The sequence below is a fragment of the Pinus tabuliformis genome, chromosome X, assembly GCF_031772625.1.
Source record: "Pinus tabuliformis cultivar Carrire ecotype Pingquan chromosome X, CPIR1, whole genome shotgun sequence".
In the NCBI taxonomy this organism is placed as follows: domain Eukaryota; kingdom Viridiplantae; phylum Streptophyta; class Pinopsida; order Pinales; family Pinaceae; genus Pinus; species Pinus tabuliformis.
The window spans coordinates 1,033,904,914-1,033,932,561 of NC_142308.1; positions in this window are offsets into that span (position 1 = coordinate 1,033,904,914).

Genomic DNA, 27,648 nt, shown 5'->3' on the forward strand with positions numbered 1-27,648 from the left:
CATGAAACCTCATGACTCCATCATAATATATTACTACACTTCTACCTTTCCAACAAGCATTGCACATTTTTTGAAGCGAACTGTGAGACAAACATTAATTGAAAATTACAATGAACCAACAAAAGACTCGAAAGATACAGGTAAAAGGTCTCAGACCTCCATGAGTAAGGCAAAAGAGAAAGAACCCTATGATATTGAGAGCTTGAAATTCATTATCAAGACTCTATCAAATGAGTTGGAAGAGATTAAGCAAAGGTCAATCGAGACTACCATGAGTAGAAAGCCTCCCAGCTTCAACCTATTCAGAAGGACCGCTAAATTGGGCAGCAACCGTAACCAATTGGAAAAGTATGCACAAAGCTCAAACATTGTGTTGAATTACGAAGATTTGGGAATTGAAACATATTGTTCATATCATCAAGCATCACTCCGAGAAAACATGCCCACAATGGAATCACACCATGAGTGTTCTTTTTACGCATCTTTGCGATGCGGTAATGGCTGAGGAGAAGATTGAGCTTGAAGAAGAAAAGGAAGAACCTACTACATCTAATGAAACTCCAAGTGTCGGGCATGCCATAAACATGTTCAATTTCATACTCACATCCCAAAAGAGTACTCGCAACAAACAACCTCAAAGTGATGGTGTGGCCTAGAAGCAGACCAATCGGTATAATCTGAGAAGCAAAGGGCCATCCACTACAATAGAGTTGATGAAGAAAAAACTTAAAGAAAATTTGTTGAGGAAAATCAGTCCACCCGTCAGCTCAGTGTAGAACACTCAGAGAAATTTTTGGAAAGTAGTCTCAATGAAAAGTACTTTTGTAAGAAGTAAGGACACAACCATCACTCCAGAAGTTAGAAACAAAGTTACATCCCAAGATGCTTTGACCACTCTTCCCGCTGTGGACTCAAACATAATTTATGACATGAAGAAGGTTCGTGAAAACATTTAAATGTTTGAGTTAACAAATATCATGAGCCAGTGGGACATTCTCTTACACTCACTTAGGCATTCCACCACAGGTAATGATGTCTCTTCAGATAAGGGATCTGGTTCCCTCGAATCTGTACTTAATTCTTTAACAATGGATGCAAATACTCTTTGCCCTTCTTTTTTGTTAACTTTTGAAATATTTAATTTGAACGTACACAATTGCTTGGTTGTTTTTGGTGCATCAATGAATGTAATGCCATTATCTATTGCCAAGAAAATCAATGCAAAATGGGACAAAATAGATGCACAAATTATTCAACTGGACAAAACTCATGTCCATGGAATTGGTGAACTCAGAGATGTGATCATCCATTTATCATCTGATGGGCGAGTCCACCAATGTAACAACATAGTGATTGTGGACATTCCGGAAGCATATGGAGTGTTGTTGAGCATAAGACTGATCAAGTAAGCTACAAGGGTACTTTGCTACGGATTGGTCACATTTATGGCTCCCGTATAAGGGAAGAAATAATTAGATCTGGGTGAATTCAGAAATATACATAAAACATATTTTCACTCCCTTGAATGGCCCAAATGAACCAATGGCTTTCACATAACTAATCTTTAGCAATTTCTTCCTAGAAACCCAACTGGGGTGTTATCTTGGAAAACCATCCCTAGTCTCATCAGATACACATTTGGAGTTGCTTCCTAGTCCAACTGGTGAAAATGACCTTTGTACATTTAGTAGTAGTAATAATAGTACTAGTGTAGTTCCTAGTCCTTGTACATATGATATGTCGACTTTGTACTTCGATGGTTCCAAAAAACAGGAGGGCTCTGGAGATGGTTGCATTTAATAGACCTGATACAAAGAAATCATTTGATCTTTATCCATTTGGAATTTTAGTGCATGAACAACACTACAAAATATGAAGCACTCATCTTGGGCTTGCAAAGAGCCATTAACCTCAATGTTTCCATCGTAAAAGTAGTAGGTGACTCAGAAATTGTGGTGCGGCAAGTACGAAATACCATACATTTTGTATCACCTCATCTTAGAATATATCAACAAGAGGTATGTGATGATTTGATTTCTCTTTTCCAAGATTTTAATATAATTTATATTCCAATAATGTATAATGCAACTGCGGATGCATTAATAAATGCGGCTGCTAGGTTGTCACCATTGAGGGATGGTTTTTCTATTGAAATTATTTATAAGCCATCCGTCCCCAATAATATCTCTAATTTATGCATTTTTTATGATGACCAAAAAATATTGTTCTTCATGGCGAACAATGAGGTGTTCAAATACGCAACGATCGATGAGGATGGGCACAAAAAGGTATTGCAAGATGCAACCAGTGCAACTAAAGGGAATCTCATCCCAAAAGGCATGGTATTGTTGGAGAAGTTGTATGCCTATATAATCGCTTCCGAGGACCTACTAATGCTAAAACTCATAGTTCCACATTTTCGCAAAAGCAGATTAACTTGGGAATAGAAAAGGATCCGAAGTATGTCAATATTGGTATCTATTGTACACCACAAGAGTGGCAAGCCTTTGTTTGCCTATTCAATAAATACCGATATGTGTTCTCATGTATGTATGATGAGATTAAAACACATGACACGTGAATCATCCAACATGTGATACCAATAAAAGAAGGGGCCAAGACATTGCAATAAAAACTAATAATAGTACATCCAACGCTTGAGCCTCTTATTCAGAAAGAGTTAAGGAAACTGTTGGATGCCTGGATCTTATATGAAGTGCGACACTCAACTTGGGTGTCAAATTTGGTCCTAGTGAGAAAGAAGTCTGGGGAAATCCTCTTGTGTGTCGATTTCTGAAATCTCAATTGTGCCTTAGACAAGGAAAACTACCTCGTGCCGTCCATGGAACAAATATTACAAACATTATTGGGGTCAAGAATGTTATCTTTACAAGACCACCTTCCATATGAAGTGGGGCACATTCACATTCAAGCAAATGTCATTTGGGTTAATCAATGTTGGTGCAACATTTCAACATGTTATGGACATTGCTTTCTGTGGGCTGATTGGACAGAGCATAGTGATCTATCTTGATGACGTAATAATGTTTTTCCAAATAGAGGTCAGACCACATATGCCACTTAAAGAAATAATTTGAGTGATGTCACAAGTACGGGATATCCTTAAATCCCCAAAAAAGTATCTTCGTAGTGTCCGAGGGTAATCTCTTGGGCCACATTATTGCCAAAAGTGGGCTTAAGTTAGACCCGAACAAGGTCAAAACAATCACATAGATCCCCTTCCCAGTGAATAAGAAGGCCATGCAATCCTTCTTGGGGAAATCAACTTCCTCCGCAATTTCATCTTCGAATACAGCCAGATTGTTAAGCTGATACAAGAGATGGTGAAGAAGGATGCAATTTATAAATGGGATAAAATGAAAAGGGATGCATTTTCCCATATTAAGTAGCCTATCGCAGAAGCACCTGAATTTTACAGCCTAGACTTCAAAAAATATTTCTTGTTCTACACTTTTGCTTCTGACACTTCTCTTTCCATTGTACTCACCCAAAATGATGAACTGAACAACGAGCGACCTATCTCTTTCATGAGCACGAGCCTTCAAGGACCTGAACTTACCTACCCCACCATGGAAAAAACATTTTATGTGGTATACAAGGTGGTAAATAAATTTTGGCCCTATCTATTAAAGAATCATTGCATTATCTTTGTTCCGCACCCAAAAGTCACATTATTTCTCATTCAACAAGAGTTGGGTGAATGGAGAGAAAACTAGATGATTGGGTTGAAAGAATATGATCTAGAGATCAATCCAGTTCACACAATCAAGGGCCATTGTCTCTGTCGACTAGTGGCAAAAGCAATGAAGACAAAATAAGAAGAAGGCCTTTTAGGATTTGAGCAAGAAATTGAGATGTACAACGTTGAGCGAGCCTCCCCCACTACTAGCACAAACTCTTGGTATGTTGATGTGCGCCAATACCTTCAGCATGACACCATTCCCTCCCAATTTTCTGCACAGAAAAATAAGGTACTCAAACTTAAATCATTATCGCATTAGTTGGTGCATGGGGTGCTTTTCAAAAAGCACCACAATGGAGTACTGCTCAGGTGTTTAGAAGCACATGATTCAAAAAAGGTATTGTGTGATCTCCACGTCAGACTAACTGGGGGTCACTTTGTGAGCACTACAATGGTGCATAAGGTCATGTGGGCCAACTTTTACTGGCCTACATTATTTAGATATGCTCATGCTTATTCCCACAAGTGTCCAGTCTATCAAAGGTGTGCTAGCAGACCCAAGAAGTCAACTACCCCATTGCAGCACATTGTAGTGGAAGAAGCTTTTCAACAGTGGTGCTTGGATATTATTGGAGAAATTTTTCCGCATCCATCAAATCTACACTACTAAATCCTTACTACCATGGGTTACTTCACGTGGTGGACAGAAGCAATTCCTCTCAAATAGGTGAATGATCAGGAAGTCATAAAGTTCCTTCAGCAGAACATCATTTCCAGGTTCGACATTCCTACTTCACTTGTTTTCGACAATGCAACACACTTCTCAATGTTAAGAATTTACGATTTTGCATTTGAAAATCATATTTTATTGAAACATTCATCTAATTATTATCCACAATGGAATGGTCTTGTTGAATCCACGGACAAGAACCTAATCTGAATGATAAAAAATAACATATTCTATGAGAAATGAAACTGTTACTCTTCTCTGGTAAATTCCTTATGGGTTGATCGAGTCACGTCGAAGCCTTCCTTGAACACATCCCCTTACTTCCTGATGTACGGAAAAGAAACCATCCTCTCACCCAACATCTACTTTCCTTCCCTCCAACTCTCCCAAGGATCTCAAGGCAAGCCATATCTGTTAGTGCAGTGTAGGATGGATACCCTTCACAAGCTACAAGAAGAAACGTTGAAAGAAAAAGAAAAATTTTCACTTCGCCAGAATCATATCAAGAGGTGGTTCGACAAGAAGTTTGTAGGGAAGAAGAACTTCAATGTGGGTGGCTTATTCTTGAAGTGGGATAAAGACCACAAGGACAAAGGCAAACACACTAAGTTTTAGTCCCTGTGGATTGGGCCATTCACAGTGCACGAAAGGCTTCGAAAACACACTTATCGTCTTCAATCACTTCATGGGAAGATTGACTCTCTCCCTATCAATGGACAATAATCAAAACATTAATTCTAATGAATATCTGGGGTTGTGCCCTATACCGTGTACATAGCCTTTTATTTCTTGCTTTCCTGAGTTTTGTTTTGTTTTCGTCATATGAATAAGTGTTGTGTGTGTACATGTTGTGGATTCTAAGTATGCGTGTGGGCGAATTATAAAGGGTATGGTGACACTTCAACATTTGGCTAACCTCTAGTCCTTCTTCCTTGTGTTGATTATATCTTTTGGCTAATGAAGTTCCGATGGAAAATATGATCCATTCATAAGGATATTTTTGGTCCAACCATGAACCCATGTCTATTCCGGAAACCTCAAGCCTACACTTGGTCTTTATGTTTCAGTGTCTTCATGCTTATCCAACTAGTAGAAGCAGAGAAGGGGAAAAATCTAAATGATCAAACCTAAATCAGCAGTCTCTATATGCTTCTCTGAAGGAACAACCTCTCCTGCTGTAAATAAGCTGGGATCCATCTTCTGCCCCAAAATAAATAAGTGTCGATGCACAATCCTCTTTAAAATACATAAATAAAGGTGAAAGAAGAGAAATGATTCCAGCATAGAGAGGTGGAGCAAGGAACTCCACCGGGGTACTATCTAGGCTCACCGACAATGGAGCAATGTTTGTGTTCCTACGTGACTTCGCTGGGGTATTGTCTAGGACTGCTGGCAGTGGAGCAACACCAGAGATGAAAACTTATACTCTGGAAATCTTTAGCTCATGAGCTACACTACCCTTCCCAACTTGAAACATTGTGATATCGTTGAATCTTATGTTTTTTTCAACCAAGAAGGTATAAAGGGGACCATGTCTATTCATGGGGTAAGTGGGAAGACCAAAGTAATCTACACGATGAATCAATACTCCTTGAAGAATCAAGGTCTTGCACATAAGAAGTTAACTGAGATAGAGAAGTTAGAATTCAACCAATGTGTTGCCAAGTGTTGTAGCTACTAAAACACCCTCCAAAATTTTGGCTCACTCAATTTCAGATCCTTCCTCGGTATTGTATATTGTTGTCGCAAATGCCAAAGCTTATTTCATGAGCTTTCTTGAAGTGTTTTGTTCCCTTGTGCATGTTGGGTAAACTATCGTCTTTTGGCATGTTTGGTTGTCGCCTTATGTGTACAAGCCTATTCTGATGGTTTCAAAGGTATGTATTTGTGTATATGAGTTGTTCTAACTATGTAAACATATGTCGCACTCATGCACAAAGTTCTGAGCACTTTCACACAAGTGTCGTCACGATCGTCCCAAAGTCTATCCTAAGTGTCGCACTTGTCGTACGTTGTCATAAAAATTTCACACAAAGGGAAATTAATTGTTCATGTGTTCGGATGATCTATGTTTTCATGTCATAAAATCATTCTAAGTTTGTGATCACAGTCAAATTTAATCATCGTTCACACCTATCTCATTGATCCCACACTTAGCCATTTTCAGAAAAACTTCCCAACTGAGGAACCTAGCTTCACTATGCCTCTCTTGAGCTATGCACTACGCAACCTCAATCTTCTAGTTGTGGTCTTGCTACTTGCCACTGCACAATCTGCAGTTCCTGCCTCCTAGGACTATTGCACTGCGGATTTTCTGTGCCCAAACCCTGGCCTTGACCTCCAAAATTACGCAGTCATGTCCCCAGCCTGACTTAAACTACACACTTTGCATCCTCAAGCATAAATCTCATCCCCTAATCCCTTGAACTTCATAACTGCATAGTATCCAATCCTCCCTTGACTCCCAGAACTGCGAAGTTAGCTCTCCTAGTGTCCATTCCCTTAGCCTGTACCACTACCTCCGGAAACTGCACAGTCTTGTCCCTCATACCTACCTAAGCTGTGCACTGCACAATCTCAGAGCTCAAGATTTTCCCCTGGGTGCTAGAACTACTCAATTCATAGTCATTGAGTCCCTCTTACCAACCTGTCACTTATTTTCTACTTAGTTGGTGGATTACAATGCATCATCTTAGACTAGGGGGTTTTCAGATTAATGTCATCTTGTCATGAGTGGATTGCATGAATAGGTACCATATCATTTCATGGAAATATGATGGAGAAGGATAAGAAGGAGGGAAACATACTTAAAGACACTCTTTTAGCTAAACTTGCAAGTTGATCGACCAAGAAAAGGCAAAGTGACACTAGTTTGCGACCATTATTCAAGAATGGAGATCATTGAAGATTATGCATCACCAAACCATGTGAAGGTGAAGAGAAATCATATTCAAGAAGACATACAACACTTAGCATCAATAGTGACTTGACATTATGACATCATCAAGCATTCCATGTCAGGAATGTCATGTCATGTCATGCCATGAGTGGTCATACGCCACATTCGTGGATCATGTATATTGTATTCAAAATGTATTGTAAAGTGGAAGTCCAAAGGACACACATGGAATGTAAATTCATGTAAGTTGAAAAGTCATATGAATTCAAATAGTCATGAGGGTAGTCAAAGAGTCACCCTTGGTTATATATACTCCCTCATTGTATGAGAAAAGGAATTTTCACCTTGGCTCCTCCCACAAGGCATTAGAGAGATCAGCTAGTTCTTTGAGGAGCAAGGAGTAGCTCAAATGCTCCACTACCAGAGCTAGTGATGTACATTGTAAACATGTGTCTAGGAAATTTTACTTAATAACATAATCCTTCAAGGCTAACACATTATTCATGCATGGATTATGAATGTTTGTAAGGCTATTATGTGGATCTTTGTATTTCATGTTTTCTTTCACATGTGCTAAGATAGTTGAACTATTTCAATTATTTTAGTACTTGTCTTATTGAGAATTTTCTATAATGGTTTTTATTTTTGTCCTGTCCTTGTGGACTATTCCGCAACATATTAGACAAATATTTCTTCATTTGTCCGTTGTAATGACATTTCACATCCGACATGGACTCTTCCACTTGATGTTAGATGAATCCTTCCGGCTCATGTGTGTCTCTTCTTGGGTCGTACTATTACCTATAACTTAGAGGATCACTTTTCTCCCCTCTCTGCAGTAGAAGAACCTTGACACATTTGCAACTAAACACTCACCAGACACACCTTCTTTATTTTCGAAGACACCATTGCATCCCTCTCTCTTGCTGATAGTTAGAGCCAAGGAAAATATTTAAGGATTCGACAACCGTGCCTTTATACCAGATGGGACTCCTACACCAAACTATGTGAGGTCTAATTGGGACTTCACATAAGGAACATCCCCTAAATGTTGGCAGGTTTCAGCACCATCAACAGATACCTGACCTATCAATTTGGTGGGCATCCACTAAAATTTATTTCCTTATGTGTTTCTCTAAGAGGGAAACCCTAGTTTCTTCCCCCTCATCTTGAGGACTTTATTTAGGGTTTCATGAGCCCTGGATTATCTAAATATGATTGTAAAAAACCCTTTCCCTTGGGCCTTAATCTTGTGAATACCTATTACCATCGAAAAAACTTCAAAACCCTAGATCTTGAGCCTTCTTTTCTAGGGATTTTCTTAGAGAATGATTTGATTCTTTAAAGCCTTGTACATTTATTGTGCCTCTATTTGAATGAGTTTTAGTAGGGTCACTTCGTAACTTATTATTGTTAGAAAATGTAAAGTGGAAACTTATTAATCTTATTTTCTCTTAACCTTGATATTTTATTGTGAATCTTAATTATCTTCTTTATGTATTTTAGTTAGATCTTCTCATCATACAATACCAAGAACATCAACAACAATAGAGGACACAGATATAGGCTCTCAACCAAGGAAAACCCCTCCAAGGGGAAAACCTGGAAACTATTCTCTTCTTAGAATTTGCTTCAAATGAGATACAAAGACCTAATCCCTAGACCAAGTCCTTCTCTTAGTATCAAGTCAACCCTTCCTCAAGTCCTTCCTTTATTCTGCACAAACTATTACATACTGCAACTTCGAGCTACTAGCTTCAATACTGCTACCCTACCTGCAACATTGATCCTACAATTTCAGCCTTGTAGCTACTTAGGAAAGCTTAATTCATCCTCCTAAAACCTTCCAAGAGAAATACAACTCTTGTAAAGGTAAACTAGGGCTAGACAGAGTTTCCTTCCTCCCAGCTATAAGATATTTCTCTTTCTCCTATTTCACCTCAGTCCTACAACTTTGGCCTCCTTCTACAAACTAGAAACCCTATAATTTCACACGTATGAGAGAGAGAGATAGATCCCAGAAACCAAGAAATTTTTTCCTTCTTCCTTCTCCTTGACCTTCGCTTTCCATACTGCATGAGCTACACAGTTATAGATAAAACTCTTTCTCGATAGATTGAACTTGTGAGTGAACATCTCCAAATGAGGTCAAAATACTTCCTTTTATAGCTTTCTTAAGGGACTGAATTCCCTCATTTAAGCCAATTTGATGATCCCAAGGTCGGCTTGTACGCTTGGAGATTCCAGGAATTTCAAGACTCAATTTTTTTTTCTACAAATATATTTTGCTCGGAAGGGTCTTATAAACATGATGTTGACTCCTTTGACTCATGAAAATAAATCCTAAGACCTAACAAATCCTAGGAGCATGCAGAACATGATTTTACAAAGAATACCATCAATAATGATACATATTGAAATTAGTACAACAATTATGAAGACTGAAACTAGTTGCATTTCTCAACAGCCCCTCTTAACTAGGGAGGTATTCATAATTGTACAATTAGTACAACATCATATATAAGATTGAAGAGCTCTCAAGAAGAGTCAAATTGATAAGCCATACTGTAAGCATCATTATTATGACCAAAACTATCCTTGAGGCCTAACTGGACAAGCTCTTCCTTAATCAAGAGAATTATACTGGGAGACTTTATGTGTGATACCACACTACCTCTCTAAGGTACATACCCCATCCAAATGTCTACAAGGTATGTCCTTTTAGGACTATTCTTATCTTGGATTTCCATTCTTGAGTCCTCATAGAATATCAGTCCTCTTTGAACACTCTTCTCTTGGATTCCTATCCCATCCTCAAAGAGTGTTGGTATCTTTCCTTTCTTAAATTCTATATCTTAAGGGAACCAAAAATTCTTATCCAATCCTTCGTTATTCTCTCTTCATCACCCGAAGAGGAGAATGCACATGTGATTTCCATCATCATTCCCTCTCAACTAGAGAGGACATCCATATTCTCTCTTAATCTTGAGAATAGATCCCTAATCCTATTTAAGGAGACTCATTTTTCTCCCTCTTAAATCCAGAGGAGATTCTAGCCTTCCTTTCTATTTGATAATTCAACACCACAAGCCTTACTATTTGTCTGTATGAGAGTATTAGCTATATGGTTCCCTCTTTCTTCTGCATCTCTTGCTTTCTTTTGAGGTATCATGGATCCATATCCACTCTTTGTTCTTGTGACATGATCCAAGTCATCTCTCTTTCTCATCACTTTCATCTTCAACATGAAGGCATTGCATTGAGCCTTCATGATCTTCAATCTGACCAAGGCTTCCTCATGAAAGTGATATTCTTTGAGCTTCAGGTTATCATCTCATACAACTACCCTTTCAATGACATTATGGATTCATATTGACTTCATAGTTGCTAAGTGCCAGATATTGATCTTCCCTCAATACCTTTTATCCATACAATTGACTTTGCCTCAAATGTCATCATGTATTCTTGCAACATTCTTCCAGGTAGAAAAAATAATATGTTAACTGGATAACCAAATCAAAAATGAAATTGACTTTCCTCATCATGGTGACCTTCACGCTTCATCAACATCCTAATCGACCATCTCCACTTGAAATTTGCCTCTTTCATCATAGTGCCCAAGGATCGAACTTGATTATTGTTACCACTCAAAGTAGCAGGGATCCTAGAAAGGGATCCTATAGAGTGATTACTAGGTCAAGGGGAAACAATGGGGTGATAGCCCACTGTCACCTCAGCTAAGGCTCCCTGCTCTTTATGAACTTTCACCAATGGGAGGAGACTCGGTATAAGGGGAATCACTAGGAAGGATGGATCAATGAATGGATAGATAGTGATTCCTAAGGCCTATTCACAAGAGAGGCTTAGACAAATGGCTTACTTTCTTAAGAAGAAACGTGATAGGATATCTAGGAAGAGCTAAGGGGATTCTTGAGTTTAGGTTTAAGGAATATGCTTTGACAAGAAGGTTCCTAGACTCAAGGATCCCAATGAAGGAATGACTTCCAAGTAATCCTTGTGGAATTTGAGTTGTAGACTTATGGGACCAAAAAGAAGCCAAGTGGGCCCAAACTAGGTCAAGAGTACGGAGTTAATCACTCAAGGAGGGGCTTGACCTAATTAGGGAAGAGAATAGGATGAAAGGACTAATTTTATTTTGAAATTCGAATGCAATGATCCAAATGAGGACACTATCCCAAATCAGCCTAGGGATAGAAATGATCCTCAAGTTAGGGCTTGTGATATCTCAGTATCCCACCATTGAATTGTGCTCAAATTTGGAGGACCCCTTGAGAAGACCCCATTGCAGTTGTGGACCATTTTTCAAGGTGGGATGGCTATAAAATATTTTGCTTGATGCCCTAGGTGACCCTCAAATTTTCTAAAGAGATGAAGTTTTGAGGTCTTTCAACCTAATTGGTGCCTATAGGAACATTCACCCAATCCCTCAAAGAGAAATGTATGCATTAAATCACTTATTCAAGTTCCTAGAAGAATTTCACATTACATTAACCCATACAAGAATAATGATAACAATATACATGCATTTGACAAGTAAGATAGCAAGAATAACATCAAAAATTTGACTTACATGAGAGAGAGAGTATATCCATTCATCCAATTTATATTAGAAAGAAGCTCCAAATACAATAGCAAAAATCCAAACATCATAGTGCATCAAGAAAGCTCCAAAAAGTTATCCCAGTAAAAAGTGCGAAAATATCTCAAGAGATACTAATCCAATCCAAGTGATGATGAGAGAAATGAATCACCTCTAGTATATTTATACAATACAATAGGGGACTCGAATAGCCTAATTTGTCTTACTTAGCCCAAAATAATAAAATAATGTGCAATAATAACATTCCTTGGTGACAATCCCACCAAGATATCTCAATAAGATAACAATAAGCCTCTCAAGAGGGTAGAATGATCAACATAATGGGTTGTTGGGCCACTGAGAAGGGCCTAATGGAGTCCAAAATGTGCCATGGTGAAATAATGGACTCCAAACATAGTGGAAAATGGGTGGGCTCCTTGATATCCAAGCAACTAATATGTGGTGCCCCAAGTGGGTGTTGGGGCACAATGACATCCTCACGGGTCTCCAAGTGGATCAATAATGCCTGTAAATCATCTGTAAGGGCTAGGATGATGACATAAGCCCTCCCTTTCTCTCCTGTAGTGAGACACATCCTCCTTTGGACCCTGAAACATCTTCCAAGTGTATGGTGCAAGTGTGGAGCTGACTGGTCATGGTGAATCAGGTGCATCATCCTCATCCAAAAGGTGGAACATGAGTAATCACTGAATGGTGTTGGGGATCCATGAATTACTCTATGTTATGGTGGAGGCCCATGGCTCTCGACGCTCACCCTACAAGTGCCCATGTGGCCCTCTAAAGGGCTCAGACCCCATATAGGGAGACAAAACCCCAAATGGAGACCCACCTGCAACCCTACATAAGATCAATGCGCCCCCTTGCCTTCCAATACAACAAATCATTAGAATAATCAAGTAGAAGAGTTTACAAATCATGGACTCAGTTGGGCACTTCATTATGGCATGCACTTCCATAGTGGGCTTTGGCATGTATAGGTGTCTCCAAGCTCAATGAGGGGGTTAGCCAAGGACCCTATTAGGTGGTTTCAACTTTTCAAACGAGTGACATGTCCATGGTATATCCATCAATGGGTAGGTGGCATGTGATATAGTGATGGAACAGAGTGAGGATCACGAGAAGGATTCAGGCCACATGTCATGGTACAAGGGTATCTATAATGAGGGAAGCCCATACATGGGTATAAGAGTGTAGGAGGGAGTAAATCGTGGTACATGAGTTACCTTGGCCTTTGTTTTTCCACCCTTCTTCATATGCCTTTTTACCTTTGATTGATTTTTTTCATAACTGCTCGGGGTTCCAGGGATGAGAGGATGATGTATAAAATATAGCAATAAGTATCCCATTTTAAGGTGGGGCATTTCATTTCCCACCAGGGGTTGGGGAAATCATGGGTTCCTTAATGTGGAGGGGGCTCATCTAGGGCCCATAGGAACTAATGGGCCCCATAATTGTCTATTTTATTAGGCCCATTTGATTATTTATGGACACTTAAAACATGTAATTCACCCCCTACCCCCTTACTTTCACACCATAGAGTTAATTCATAGTATTAATGGGTCCTTAGGAATGTGGTTTATCCTTGCTTATTATGTTCCTAATATTATTTATTTTTGCAGAATATTGAGAGAATATTGAGTAAATTCTGAATGAGATAATATAGGGGATTTCTCCCTGTTACGGGACGAAACAAGATTGGATAATAAATGAACAATATATTATGAAATTATTGAACAAATTTTGGAGCTCCAATGATTGAGAAAATCTAGGAATGTGATCCTTGTCATTTAATACAAATTCCTAGTGTTGGGAACTAGATCCACTTATTGAGGGATTTTGGAGGGGAAAGCTACCTCCTTTCAATGAGAATGCTTCCTCATCACTTTGTATAAATACCAATTCGAATTTTCCTCTAGAGGCATGTATTTCTTAGTCTTCTTGTGGAGAAAACTTGTTATTTAACAACTCCACTTTCATTTCTAGCAGGGTCGTATTTGGAATGATTCAAATAATGAAGATTGGTGCTATTTTTAGCTTTTAAATATTGGTTTCCTTCATATGAATCTTATTATCCTTGGGCTTAGACATCCCAGGATCCTCATACCCCTCTTAAATTATTTATTTCTTTGGATGTCTTCTTCACTTGTGTCTCTTACTTCTGCATTTACTCTTCATGTTTCTTTTGTTGTAGGTCTTATTGGTTAAATGATTGAAGTGAGTTTTTTTGTAGGTTATTTATAGAGTCAAAATAATTACTCATCCTTATAACATCTTTGAAAAGTCATATTCATCATTGACCTACTTGGATTGATTTACTAGTTCACAAATCTAAAATGTATAAAAGTCTCTTGTAGCAAAATCGTAGTCATTTTCTGTTATTTTTTAGAATGTGTTAATGAGATTCATTTGAGTTTATTCCACTTGAATTGAGCCATAAAAAATTCAAGTTAATAAAGAAAACTACCCCATAGAATTTTCACTTGATTGGGTTAGGCATTTGATAGGTTAACTAGCTCACTAATTATTGAATTTATGGTTTTTAGAGTAGTAAATTTTCTTCTATTTTTTAGTACATTGTAATAGGGATATTTTTGGGTGATTCAACTTGGAATGGAGTCCTAGGACATCCTACTTAATAAAAAAAAAATCCCATCGAATTTTCATTTGATTTTATTGGGCATTTGACAAGTTATCTCGAGGAGTAGCAGTGTTGTATCAGTCTTGAGTATCATGTAGCACTATCTAAACTCGCCCAAATTTTCCTGAAAACCTTGATTTTTGAATTTTTGGATTGAGAAATGACCTCCAGGATTTGAATCCATGATTTAGAAATACCAAATACCACTTAGGAATTCCCTTTTTTCCACTGCAACACATTCCAACAATTAAGGGTTAGTAGACAGTTTCATGAATTGAATGACATACTGATGATTTTCATGATTACTTTGTGAAACACCTAATGAACTCTGTTACAAGGTTTAATCTATTTTGAATGAAATGATTGAAATTTATTTCATGCTCTTTAATTTATTCAATTAGAATAGGTTTTCTTTCCTTGTCTTTTGTTTCATGCAATAGGTTAAGGTTTCCATTTGTGCAATTAGTTTAGTTTAGATTTCATGATATTCACTTCATTGCATCAGAGCAATGAAAGGGCACATTTCTTGTTTCACATATAGTGCCGAGACCTCTTAAGTTTGTATGAACCCCAGGTTGATAATTTAAATTGGTAGCCTTGGGAGTTGCAACATTCTTCTTGCAACACTAGGGCTCATTAGGAACCAGGGTGAAGGCCATAAATAAGGGGTAGAACTCATGGTTGACTTTTCCCACGTGCTAAATTTGTATGTCCCGACCATATTTTGAATTTTGTGGTACATTTCTTATTGAGAGTGGCCAAATTATGTTTCTTTTTTTAGTTGCATCAACCTCTGAGGCATCATTCTAGGCCCAACCCAAGGTGTGGACAAGGGGAGGGGAAGGCTAACCCTATGTGGACCTAGGGAACACATGTAGACCTAGATGGGAAAAATTATGAATGGGATTAGAATGAGTGGAAGGGAATGATGTATATGGTATTGGGAAGTTAGCCACGCAACCAAAATCAAGATTTCCCATGTAGGGCTAACCCTAAAGCTAATTTCTAGTAAAGGAGATCCCATGGGACTAGGATCCAAGACTAACCACCAAATTGAGCGGAGGAGACAAGAGTACAATCCTAGTCCACTCTTTCCATCGAATCCCCCCACCAATCCATGCCCAAAAGTGTCCATGATAAGTAAACAAAATTACACAAATACACCAATGGAAAGCCATACCTTCAGGGTCGGGAGGCCCATATTCAAACATACAATCATAATAGATGGGTGAAATACCACATGGTTGGCACAGGTGGCAGATATGGTGGCACATCAAGCTATCTGGAGACTGCAAACTGGTTGCTGGATGTAGACTGAGGACCATCTAGGAGATAAATTTTCTCCTATGGACACTACCCACAAGTGGTGGGTAACAATTACCAAGTTACAACTTTTGTTTCTGGAGATTATACTGGATGTTTAATTATTATCTTACATAATCTAGAGAGATTCCTAATCCTTTTTTCATTCTTAGGTAAGTAAAATTCTATTCTATTCTAGCATCACAAACACTTAAGCATATCTATTATAACCAACTTTATTCCTTAATATTCTTGTACATATTAATCTTATCCAAAGTTTACTGATAACATGCATTCCTATGCTTTCATCCAATTATCTAGCTATCCAAATATCTCAAAAAAAATCTATATCCTGACCCATTACATTCTTTCATCCCTTTGCCATTATTGATTCCACATACATGGAATGTATACTAACCTTGTCATGATGTTTTTCCAAAGGAACTTTAAAAAATTATGGTCCCTCCCAGATCATGATGATCCATTCAAGCAAGATGATAACCTCTAACATAGTGTTAGATAATATCTGGATGGACATGGTCTAACATTCTATCATATATGATCTCTACTAAGCAAATTAATCATGTAAATTCCAAACATGATACTATCATATGCTTTTATCCTATGATGCTTATGCAAAACATATCATTTAACCTAGAAGTCAGACAACCTTATTTATTAGTAAATATCCTTCACTTCTTCCTTATTTTCCTTCTTCTTAAGCTCTCCCACTGCTTCGACCACATGAGCTTCACTCCTATCCTTTATATTATTGTTTTGGTGGTTAGTAAAATCCCTCTTGTAGTGTCCAAACTCATTGCACTTGAAGCATTGAACTTTGGACATGTATTTATTCTTGGACTTTTCGAACTTTCCCTTCTTCATCTTCTTGACTCGAGCTAGAAAGGCTTGAGATTGCTCGTCTGGTCCAATATCATCCTTGACCTTGATCCTTGATTCTTCCAATATTCATTGGGTCCACAACTCATCAAAGTGATTTGAATCCTTCCTAGAGTAAATACTTGTTGCAAAGTTGCTCCATTATGGTGGCAATGCATTTAGAACACATATGGTCACTTCTGAATCAATATTTGGTTCTCTAAGTCCCTACAATTGGTCTCTTAGCTAAGAGACTATCATGAGAAAGGATGCCATATCCTCATACTTTTATTTCTTCATTCTATATAACTTGTTCCGCAAAGACATCTTCTGACCTGTTGTACTTACATAGTACAAATTCACTAGCTTGTCATATATTGCCTTTGAATTTTTCAAGTTTGCAACAAATGGAAAAAGAGAATCCTTAATTGATTCGACTATGATCCTTTGTGCCCTTATTTCCACCTTCTTGTACTTTGCTAATTATTGTGTCATTTACTTGTTAGGTTCAATAATTTTCCCAGTGACATATTCCATCGCTTCTTTTTCTGTGAGTATCAAGTCAATTCTTTTCTTCCATGCTAGATAGTTCGATGCCCCAATGAGCTTATTTATATCCTTGTAGAAAGAAATCACATGACTTAAAGATTAAACCATAATGTAATAGAATGATACTTACTTGATGACCAAGATTCCTTTTGATGATGTCTTCAACCTTCTTGATGCCTTCAATATCCTTGAGGAGACTTCCAACAAATTTCCAAGAATGATGCCTTCCAAATAGACTTCTTCTTGAGAGATCAACACCCTTCTTGCAAGATTGATGTAGTTCTTGGTATTCTTTAATTTAGAAACCCTAGATCAAAAGATATTCTACCAACAAGTATTTAACTAGATTCCTTCTTCCTTGTAGTCTTCCTTCTTCATGCTTTGAGAGTTTCCTTTTTCCCTTCCCCTTGAAAAGTGACTCCTTCTAGTGTCCTTTGAGTTGCCTTCCTTGCTCACTTTAGGTCTAGTTCCATGTTAGAAAATGTAAAGTGGTAGCTTATTAATCTTATTTTCTCTTAACCTTGATATTTTCTTGTGAATCTTAAGTATCTTCTTTATGTCATTTAGTTATATATTTTCATCAAACAATACCAAGAAAAACAACAACAATAAAGGACATAGATACATAGTTTTAAAAATCTGACTCTGACTTTGAACCAGCCGAGGGTTGACTTTGACTCTAACTCCGCCTCGATATCGACTCGGCCTAGTTGATTTCAATGACTCAGCCTTTGTAAAAAATACATTACATATTTTTTTTTTTTATGAAAAAACATAATTTTAAAGATTTTCTTTCATGTTTCCAAACTCAAAGCATTAGAATATAGAGAGAAGACAACATATGATCAAAGTATGCTCATGAATATATATATATATATATATATATATATATTATATCAAAATGGCACCCAATGCACTATCCAATACATGTAAACAATAATATATAGAGATCAAAAGGAAAACACATAACAAAGGAGGCTCTAAATGGCCTCTACAACAAAACATCACTAGTCACTAGTCACTGCTGCTAGAGAATCCAACATCATCTGGCTCAAACTCTGAATCAAAGTCAGACGAGGAAACCCATGGCTCCTTCTCCTCATCAAGATCTCCAACTACAACTATAGAAGTATTAGCACTAGCAGGTGCATGTGCAACAACTGCACAATGAGATAGACAAGTTATGTGCTTGCATCATGGTTGAGTAGAGGAAGTGCCTGCAACTGGAGGACTTGGGGCTGGGCCTGGTACTAGTGGATCTACATTTAACTAAGAACGATGTTCAAGTAATGCTATCTAGATCCAAATTAATACCAATATCCTCGTCAGGGTCAAACTCTGTTGTTTGATTCTCCACTACCCAATCTGATGTTGGATCAATATCTTCCAACATAATGGGATATGTATCAGGTCTTTTGTTCAGCAATTGGTTGCATCTTAGCTGGAGGTTGTATTGGATATAGACTAGATCATTTAGCCATCTTTTTTCTAAACAATTTCTTTTCTTAGTGTGGATCCTCTCAAATACATACCAATTGCGCTCACACCCAGAAGAATTGCAAGTTTGAATGAAAATAGGATTGTAAACTTATGCAATTGAGGAAAATGGCTACCAAATTCCTCCCACCATTATGATGCAAAAAACATAGTTTTGTAATGAGTTAGCTCAAAAAATTATATCCAACTTTCAAATTATAAAGTTATAAACAATTTTAAAAAATAATAATGTGAAAATTGAACTTGTTTACTTGGCTCATTTGCTTCCCTTTCAATCCTTGCTAGGTTCTTGCCAAAGGTACTTGTGGCTCTACTGAAACAAGTGATCTGCCGATGTATCTCCAACTGCTCACTCTCCTTAGCTACCATTCACTCAAGGCACTCAATCAATCCATCTCTAGCCTCCCTAGTCAAAGCTTCTACCTCCATAACTTTATAATGATACTTTGGGTTTAGAAAAAACCCGTCTGCATGTATAGGGGATGGAGTTGATTGTTCCATATTTGCTCAATGATTTCCCAAATTTTCCCATACTTAGCCACTCTATCCTTGTATGTTTCCTTTATTTCCTTCTTTTCTTGATCCATAGCCTCGTAAATGAATCCCATATCCAATATATCTCCATCCACCAACTACAACACCTTAACTAGTGGCTCAACAACCTTCACAATCTCTGCCGCTTTTTTCCAAAATATTTCTTCATTAACTTTTTTTTCTCACATCTTTGTCATCCTATTTTTGAACCCATTGAAATGCATTCCATTCATCACTGGAAAGCATCCTCTACAAGATTTTATGTTGGGAAATCATATATTACAATGTCAAAAATGAGTTGCAAATCTAGTGATGGCAAGCCTAACAAGATCCTTTTCCCCTGTGTTTTTCCTCATCAGGTTCAAAATCCATGAGTTATTGTAGATATATTTTTTTATGCTTTTGGCATGATCTACAATGTTCTTGACCCAATATATTTTACCAGTATCCTCAAGCATGAGGTCTATACAATGTGCAACACATGGGGTCCAAAAAATGGTTTTTTGTTTTTCCTCTAACATTTTACCAACAAGAACATATTTAGAGGCATTATCTATGATGATATGAACAACATTAGCCACCCCCACCTCTTCAAAAACCTCATCCAAAAGCTGAAACAACAATTTTTCATCTTTCACCCTATTAGATGCATCAACTGATTTTAGAAACATGGTTCCTTGTGGGAAAAAAGATAAGAAAATTTATGATGGTATGGTTCCTTTGATCAGTCCATCCATCTGACATGACGGTACATCCTGTTTTCGCCCATGAGATTTTGAAATCTTTCAAATATTCATCAATGGACAAAACTTCTTTTTGAAAAACAGATCCCCTTAACTCATGCATAGTAGGGCATTTGAAGCCCTTTCCAATAGCAAATATGGCATCAAACATAGGTTCATAATATGGTGAATGAGAAGCATTGAAGGGGAAATCAACATCATACCACCATCTAGATATGTAATCACGGGAAATTTCTCTCAACTATTTCTTCCAATGGTCATCTAAAGTAGGTTGCATTTGACCTCTATTAGCTTGAGGACCATGTGCACTATCAGAGGGAGAGGAGGGTGTGACTGTGAAATAACTTTTGATATCACCATTCTTTTTAATTTTACCCTTACCCTTTTCTTGAATAAATGCCAAAAATGGAGGAACATAATGAAATGGGTTGTATGCATCGGTGCAAGGGATAGATGAAGGTCCCTCAAATTTAAAATTGGGGTTGGAATCCATGATGTGTTTTATACTCCTCTTCCTCCCAATTTCAGCCTCTATTTCTTTTTGCCTAGGATTTTCTTCCTCAAACTTCTCAAATTTTTCTAGAAACTCCTTCCTAATATCCCCAGCTTGTCATTTGGTGTTGCACATGGAAAAATTTGGCCTCTAATACCATCCAAGTTTTGTTTTTTCCTATGAATGCCCCCTCCACCTCCCTTAACTTTTTTATGACAAAACTTGCAATGTATTTAATTATCAATCTTCTCCGCATATGCCCAAGCAACATCTTTCATTCTAGGAGCCATTTTATGATATTTGGAGTTGGAAATGAAAGGAAAAAAATATGAAATTGAAAAGAAAAAAAACAACTCTTCAATGTTCATTTATTTTACAAAAATTACTCTTTTCAATTTCTAGATTTGCAAAAAAAAAAAAAAAAAACAAGCAAAGGCAGATTTGAGAAGTGAAAAAAAAGATACCTTTAGGCTCTAGCCTCCTCAATACTTCTCCAATTACTGCCCAAGAAGCTCCTCACTGCTACTCCAATGATTTCCCAAGAGACTCCTCACTACTACTCCAAAACCCAACTCCAACTCTTCACAAAATTCTCACAAATGCTCACACAAATGCAATGAGATAGTTGTGAGGAAATGTGAGGGGGTTGGGTAACTTTTATAGGCTTGGGAGAGGTTAGATGGAGTGAAAAAAACCTAAAACCCAAAAAAAACAAGTTTTGGAGTCCGCTTTTCCCTCATTTTTCTACTCGGACTAGCTCAACCTGGTTATGATGGGCTCAACTGAGTCGGTCCATTCGTTATCAAACCGGATGAGTCGATGACTGGATCGGTCGGTTCGGTAATGAACAGAGATTTGGTATAGTTTTTGTACCAAGCCAGCCTAGGTAGGGATCTGACTCAATACCAGGTTGATTATATTTCGATTCGTTCGATTTTTAAAACATTGCACAGATATAGGCTCTCAGCCAGAGGAAAAGACCTCCAAGGGGAAAACCTCAAAACTCTTCTCTTCTTATAATATAATTCAAATGAGATACAAAGACCCAATCCCTATACCAAGTCCTTCTCCCAGTACTAAGTCAGCCCTTCCTCAAGTCCTTCCTTGCTTCTGCACAAAACTGCTACATATTGCAACTTTGACTTGTCAGATTTGATACTTCTACTATACCTACAACTTTGCTCCTACAATTTTTGCCTTGTAGCTACTGAGGAAACTCTAATTCAACCTCTTCTTGAAACCTTCCAAGAGCAAGACAACTCTTCCTAAGGTCAACAAGGACTAAACAAAGTTTCCTTCCACCCAACTATAATATGTTCCTCTTCGTCCTACTACAACTTGGTGTTGCAACTTCGGTCTCCTTCTGGAACCCAGAAACCCTAGAATTTCACACATGTGAGAGAGAGAGCCCAGAAACCAAGAAATTTCATCCATCTCCTTGACCTTTTCTCTCCTTCCTACAACTACCCAAATATAGATCAAACTCTTTCTTGATAGATCGAACTTGTGAGTGAATCTCTCCAAATGAGGTCAAACTACTTCCTTTTATAGCCTTCTTAAGGGGTCAAATTACCTCCTTTAGGCCGACTTGTACTCTTGTAGATTCTAGGACTTTCTAGACTATTTTTTATAAACATGATGTTGACTCCTTTGACTCATGACAATAAATCCTAAGACCTAAAAAACCCTATAATCATGAAGAACATGCTTTTACCCAGAAGACCATCAATAATGAGCATGAAACCCATGCTTTAATAATAATAATTTTCTTTTATTTTCTTGTTTGTTACATAGGATACATATTGAAATGAGTACAACAATTATGAATACCAAAACTAGTTACATTTCTCAACATTTATTATCATATTCATTATAAGTGATTCCTCCTTTAGCGGGACTCATCCCATCGATAAAAATTTGTAAAGAGTGGGGGGTTTTGGCTAAGGTGACATTGGGCCTCTACCCCATTGTTAACACTTGGTATAGATTTTGTCTTGTAGGGTTTCCCTCTCTAAGACCTGTTATATTTTGTAGTAACAAGGCCCAAGAATTATGGGATGCTCCTATCTATTGAAGGAAATCTAACTAGGTTAGGTCTTCATAAATGGAATTTTGATATTTGTATTTATTCAAGAAAAGAGAAACTATTTTGATATTATTTGTCAATGAGTTTCTTGGTTATTGAAAATAGATCAAGCACATTTTGAAGTACTTCTAGAGACTCAAAGTCAAAATGTAATTATGATGAAACCCTTAAGGGCATGCTACATCATTTATGTCAATATACAAGGTCATGGGAACACCTCCAAGCCAAGTCAAATTCTCTCCTAGCATCAACGAAGTCTCCAAGAAGCCAAATAATGAATAAAATATGAATTATGATGAAACGTTAAAGTCGACCTAATGGAAAGTCAAATCAACCTAAAGAGGAGGAACAATCCTCTATTTATAGAGGTTTTGCACTCCTCATTTGATATCAATTGTGCTCTGAAATCCGTAGAAAGAAAGAGGACTAGAAGGACGCATAAAGCCAAGGAAAAGGATCTACAAGGGTAGTAAGATAAGGAGGAAGAAAAACGAAGGTAAGGAGACAGTTTCTAGGGCATCAACAACCACACATGCATAAAAGGAAGGTTTTCCTGCGGCCATTACAACAGGAAATCATAGTGGAAAATATCTTAGTTTTGGGCTAATAAACAAGGCATATAAGGCCTCCCCATCCAGCGAAGAAGGAAGGAAAAGACAACGAAGATAAGAGGATTGTTTTAGGATTTTTGTCCACACGTGCAAAGATTTTAGAAGTGAATTTTTGCAAATTTGATAGCAGTTGAAGGCAACACATTTAGAGGCCTCATTTGGAGATATAACTAGGTATAAAAGGTCTCCTAAGGAAAGTGAAGAAGGATCTCTCTATAGTGAAGTAAAGAAGCCCTAATGTTCTAGGTTTTCTCCTAAGAAGAAGAGAAGTCTAACTTAGACAAGCAATAGAAAAAGGATGAAGTACTAAGGAGCAAAGTGCCGGAAGAAAGAGGTCCATGTGCCAGAAGTTAAAGTATAGAAAGAGGAAGGATTTGACTTAGGCTTTGGTAGTTGTTCAAATAAGAAGCTTCAATAAGAGAAAACTTACAAAGGGTTTTCCTCTCAAGAGTGGAGAGGTTTTGTCCCTGGAAGAGAGCTAAACTTTGTGTTCTTGTTATTTTGTTTTGGTAGTAGTTTGATGAAACACACACACTAATAAGAAGAAGAAGATAAATTGTCAAATTGCATCACAAGTTGTTATCAGGTAACAAAGAATCACTTTACACTACTTTGCCCTGGATTCTTCAACATGGTATCAAAGCTAAGGTGACACATCAAGGATAGGGCAACTCAAGAACAAGCATCAAACAGAAGCATATACAAAATTAAAGCATCAAGCCTAAAAGTCTCAATCACTTCAAGGAAAAAAGGGTATAAAATCCATCATTCATTAAGAAGGTCTACAAAGCTAGAAGAAGAGCTTTCTATAAAGGCACCTACAAAGAAGAGCATATTGAAGTAGTACCTACATCAAACTATAAATCTTCAAGCAAATCTCTTCATCAAGCAAGTAAACCGGGAGAAGGCAACTTGAAGAACATCATGATCTAGGGAATACAAACCATCAAGCCTTCAAGGAGGAAGAAAATACATTACATCTCAAAATCTATCAAGTAAGTACAAGTCCCCTTCTGAATATACATCAAGTTCTTTTGCAAGGAAAGCAATAAATTGGAAGGTACCAATAACTTTCTTGCATGGAAGAAGAGGATTGATCTACTTCTCAAGGAGAATGAACTAATATAACATATCATTTAAGGGAATATCACTATCCCTGCTAAGGAATAGACTCAAGCCTTAGCCAAGTACAAAAAGGATGAGACAAGAGCTCAAAGGATTCTGATAGAATAAATCAAAGACTTTGTCATTCCCTACGTCTCCAAGTTGAATACATCAAAATAAATTTATGATAAGCTAGTAGAGCTATTCTCGGTATCCACAACCGGAGAAGTAATATCTTTGAGAAATGAATTATACAAGATTAAGATAACAAAGGAAGGAATAGCTCCCTACTTCATGAAAATCTCTTAAATGAGAGATCAACTTCAAGAGCTTGGGGAAGTCATGTCTGATAGAGAGATGACAACTATAGTACTCAATGCTCTACCTGAGGAGTGGGGAAACTTCACATCAAGAATATATGCCAAGAAGGAAGCAACCACTCTCAGTGAAATGTGGTATCTATGCAAGACAGAGGATACCAGACTTAAGGAAAAAGAAGATGTGGGATCAAAGGAGCAAGCACTTTCTACCATGGCCAAAATAAAGGGTAAATTTGGCAAGTTTGGCCCACAAAGAAAAAACATCAAAGACATGTCCAAGATCCAATGTTTTGGATGCAAAGAATATGGATATTACAAAAGGAATTTCCCTAAGCTTAATAAGGACAACAACAACAAAAAACAGGGAAGAAGCTCACTTGACTCAAGAGGTGAAATAAGAAGGAAAGAAGCAAAAGAAGGAAGATCCTCCAGATCCCTACTATGACTAGGTCAAATTCTTTACTTCTAGACTTCTTTCAAAGTTTTGAGTAGTATAGGATCATGTAGGAATAGAATAATATTGCATGGATAGAACCATCCTCTAGAATCTCGCAGCATGATATAGAGTTCTAGATACTCATGAAGATGTAGCATTTAATAATGAGAATAAAAATGCATGGGCAGAAATATCTTCTAGAAAATAAGATCATGGTAGATATAGCTCAAGATATTCATATAGAAGGAGCATTCCTAGTATAGAACCTCATCCATGATAAAATAAAATTTTGATCATGATTAAGTATCTTAGAAGACCTCAATCATCAAATAAAAATAAACATTTGCAAGGCAAGAATCTTTAAGATCCTATGATGGAATCTTCAAAACAAGGTTCATGAACCAAGGTAGATGTCTCATTAGGAATCCCATTAATGGGATTCAAGAAATGGATGATATGCAGGCAAGCTAAGATGAAGCAAGAAGGGCCACACCAAAGGATGATCAAAGGAGAATCAAGATGAGGCATGTATGTATCGGGATGGGGTCCCCTGGGTCAGTTTTGGGGTTAAAAACCCAATTTTTGTTGTAAATTTTGATGAAAATATGTAAAGTCTCCGCAAATTGTGGATACAGAGCGCATAGGTATTCATGAGTCAAAAAGGGTTTTTACCCTCGTTTATGTAAAGTTGAGTTGGTTTGGAGATCTACCCATGGTCCACGGACCATGGGATTGTATAAATAGGTGTGTCTTAGAGAGTCTAAGGCAGATCTATGTCTATGTCTATGGGTATGAATGGATGGAGTCTTAGAGAGTCTAAGGCAGATCTATGTCTATGTCTATGGGTATGAATGGATGGAGTCTTAGAGAGTCTAAGGCAGATCTATGTCTATGTCTATGGGTATGAATGGATGGAGTCTTAGAGAGATAGAATAGAGAAGTAAGTCTTAGAGGGGAAAGAGGCTCTATAGTTGAGTGCACAGAGACCTAGAGTAGTGTCCACAGCTAAGTGCGAAGACCCCTGCAACTGAGTGCACAAGGAAGTTTTGAGTCTATAACCTGATATTGAAGATCAATAAAGAAGATTGTTGGATAAATTCATGTGTTTTATCTGTTGTTTATGGTCGTGATATATGTTGTGTGAAATAATGTATTTATGAAATAATGATGTATTGATGTGCGAATCTACTGGATAAGTCTTATTAACTGAACACAATACATATTAAGTATTTACGTGAAGATCATAATACATTATGTTATGTTTATCAAGCAATTAAGTAGATCTGAGTAGATTCTGATATAAGGATAATTTATGGTGCGCGTAAGTAGGTAATTCGTCTATTCAGGGCCTGCAAAAGCCGGTAATTGACCTTCGCAGAGGTCTAGGGGCCATCTAAAGGGAGTTACAGTACCAAGCCATAAGGGCTTATACATCTGCGCAGAGGCATATCTAGAGCATAAAAATGACATCACACTAATCTCTGGACGAGGAAACTTGGTTCCAGCATCCCCCCATACTGATTCTGTGAGACTTCAGTTTGCGCTACACGGGTTGATGCTGAAAGGGCCAATGGTTTAGGGTTTTGTTTAGCACAACTAACTCTGAACTTGGGTCAGGACGCACTAAGCCAACAAATGGTTTTGTTGGTCGGACAGAGATTTGCTTAAGGATATGTGTGATGTCGCATCACTGGAATCCGACAAAAAAGGAAATTAAGATGTGGTTGGATAGAAATATCCATGAATTCACAATGCAGGAAAACAAGAATTTGCACCTATCAAAAGAACAATGGTTGTATAAATATTTGTACATGGAAATACACGAAATTTTCTTCTGCACCTTTCTGATCGAGCTATACGATTGGATAGCTAAATTGGCAAACGACCAAGGAAGGTGGAGACTTGACGGTCCAGTAGTGTGGACTCCAGAGCTAGTGTGGAGGTTGGAATCTTCTAAAGATAAGATCACGCACACTGTTGATCATTGGCTTGATTGGGTTATAGGAGGATTTGTTACAGAATTCACGGTTGATACCTTAGTCAGCTACAACAAAGCAGAGCGATGCTTCTTCAAAGGACCATGAGGTAAGTTCCTAAGATCTTTGAATACCTGGATTAAGATGTAGTTGTTTGAAAAATGGGTTATGCCATTTCCTTGATGTTCAGAGCTACACAAAGTGGAAAACTCTTCAGAGATAGAGGGAAAATAGGTCTTGAATATAGCCCGCTGATTGGAACTCCTTTGAGTGACGACAAAGGAGCAGTATAGGCCTCATTGCGAAGTGTAGTCCAGCTGATAAGACAGGGTTTGTCGCGGATACATCATCATCCACTCCACCTCCACCTTCAACTCCACAGCATACACCTTCGCCCACACCACCACCACCACCACTGTTCAACATGTTGAACTTAGTAAAGTTGTCGGTTTTCAAAGGTATAGGGAGAGAAGATACAAATCATTTCTGGTTCATCGTGAATGTTGTATGGACCGCGCAGAATATCA